This window comes from Microtus oregoni, unplaced genomic scaffold, assembly GCF_018167655.1.
Source record: "Microtus oregoni isolate MIOR12 unplaced genomic scaffold, Mior012 000068F_ref0000429, whole genome shotgun sequence".
In the NCBI taxonomy this organism is placed as follows: domain Eukaryota; kingdom Metazoa; phylum Chordata; class Mammalia; order Rodentia; family Cricetidae; genus Microtus; species Microtus oregoni.
In genome coordinates, this window is record NW_024543975.1 from 2,243,080 (window position 1) to 2,245,757 (window position 2,678).

Sequence of the window (2,678 nt, forward strand, 5' to 3'; positions counted from 1 at the left end):
CCCCGCCCCCAACGTCTACGCAGACACAGACGCGTCGGGAGGGGCCCGCGGCGGCAGCCAAGCATCGTCCCGGGATCTATCGCCCCCTACCGCTCGGCGGTGCGAAAAGAAACAAGGACTAAAGGAGCTGGCACCCGTTGGTGGGAATTGTTTTTTTCTGCTCCGCAAAGTTCTTACATTTACCAGAAATAAGAAGATACAGATAGAAGTTGAAATCACACGATGTTTGAGAATTCACACGCTCCATTTCTTTCTCATCCAGGAGGGCCGCAATAAGGGAAAGCATTCAAATGCGATTAAAAAGAGAGAGGGGTTCCAGGGAGATGACTCAGCTTGTGGGACAAGCTGAAGACCTGAGTTAGATTCCCCAGAACCTAGTAAAAAGTTGCATGGGGCGGCGCGTGGGTCTGAGATCTCAGCACCTGCAAGGTGCAGACTGATGGATTGCTGGAACTGGCTGGAGAGCCAGCCTAGCTCAAATCAGGCAATTCCAAATTCATTAAAAGACCTGCCTCAAGACCTAAGGTTATGAGGCCATAGTCCGGAGGGTAAATGTGCTTGCCATGTAAGCCTGACAACCTGAGGTCAGTCCCTGGAACCTGCAAAGGAAAAAGAGAACGAACTGAAATTGATCCGGATCTTCATATGTAGCCACTGTTGGAGTAGTTGGACTGCAGTGTGCAAGTCGTTCCAATAAATTCCATATATTTATTGGAATTTATTTATATGTATATTGGACTTTACATATGAGAGAGAGAGCGAGCTCTGTGGCTCTCCAGAGTCTTGACTAATATAAATTGTCACACCTCCCATTTCTAGTTTCACTCAACCTTGACTTTTTGTATTTGCTGAGATTGAATCCTGGACCTTGTATATTGTAGGTCAACACTGAGCCACTGAAGCGACCTCCCTCACCCCAGGTTCTCAGTTTACTTCTTTTTTTTTTTTTATTGAGAAAAAGAAAAAAAAAAGTTTCCGCCTCCTCCCAGCCTCCAATTTCCCTCCCCTTCCTCCCACCCTTCTCCCCCCTCCTCCCACTCCTCTCCCTCTCACTCTCCCCAGTCCAAAGAGCAGTCAGTGTTCCCTGCCCAGTGGAAAGTCCAAGATACTCCCCCCTCCGTCCTTGACTAGGAAGGTGAACATGCAAACTGGCTAGGCTCCCACAAAGCCAGAACATGAAGTAGGATCAAAACCCCGTGCCATTTTTGTAGTTTTAGTAGGTCCCATTTATTCAATGTTGCCCTTAATGTCTGGGCTGCTGGGGTTATACATAGGAAGCTATCTCCTGTGCCCATCTGTTGTAGGGTACTTCCCACTTTCTTTTCTATCAGGTTGAGTGTGTTCGGACTGATATTGAGGTCTTTGATCCATTTGGACTTGAGTTTTGTGCATGGTGATAGATATGGGTCTATTTTCATTCTTCTACAGGTTGACATCAGTTGTGCCAGCACCATTTGTTGAAGATGCTTTCTTTCTTCCTTTGTATACTTTTAGCTTCTTTACAGAAAATGAGGTGTTCATAGGTTTGTGGGTTAAAATCCGGGTCTTCTACACTTTTCCATTGGTCGACTTCTCTGTTTTTATGCCAGTACTACACTGTTTTCATTACTGTAGCTCTGTAATAGAGTTTGAAGTCAGGGATGGTAATGCCTCCAGAAGATCCTTTATTGTATAGGATTGTTTTGGCTATCCTGGGTTTTTTTGTTTTTCCATGTAAAGTTGATTATTGTCCTCTCAAGATCTGTAAAGAATTTTGATGGGACCTTGATGGGGATTGTATTGAATCTATAAATTGCCTTTGGTAGAATTGCGATTTTTACTATGTTGATCCTCCCAATCCAAGAGCAAGGGAGGTCCTTTCATTTTCTGGTATCCGCCTCAATTTCTTTCTTCAATGCCTTAAAGTTCTTGTCAAATAGATCTTTCACTTCCTTGGTTAGAGTTACCCCAAGATATTTTATGCTGTTTGTGGCTATCGTGAAAGGTGAAGCTTCTCTGATTTCCCTCTCTGCCTCCATATCCTTTGTGTATAAGAGGGCGACTGATTTTTTGGAGTTGGTCTTGTATCCTGCCACATTACTAAAGGTGTTTATCAGCTGTAAAAGTTCTTTGGTGGAGTATTTGGGGTCGCTTATGTATACTATCATATCATCTGCAAATAACGAAAGCTTAACTTCTTCCTTTCCAATTCGAATCCCCTTGATCCCCTTATGTTGTCTTATTGCTATTGCTAGAACTTCAAGCACTATATTGAAGAGGTGTGGAGAGAGTGGACAGCCTTGTTGTGTTCCTGATTTTAGTGGGATGGCTTTGAGTTTCTCTCCATTTAATTTGATGTAAGCTGTCGGCTTGCTGTAAATAGCTTTTATTATATTTAGGTATGACCCTTGTATCCCTAATCTCTCCAAGACTTTTATCATAAAGTGATGTTGAATTTTGTCAAATGCTTTTTCAGCATCTAATGAAACGGTCATATGGTTTTTTTTCTGTCAGTTTATTTATATGCTGGATTACATTGATAGATTTTCGTATGTTGAACCAGCCTTGCATCTCTGGGATGAAGCCTACTTGATCATAATGGATAATTTTTCTAATGTGTTCTTGGATTCGGTTTGCCAGTATTTTGTTGAGGATTTTTGCGTCCATGTTCATGAGTGAGATTGGCCTGTAATTCTCTT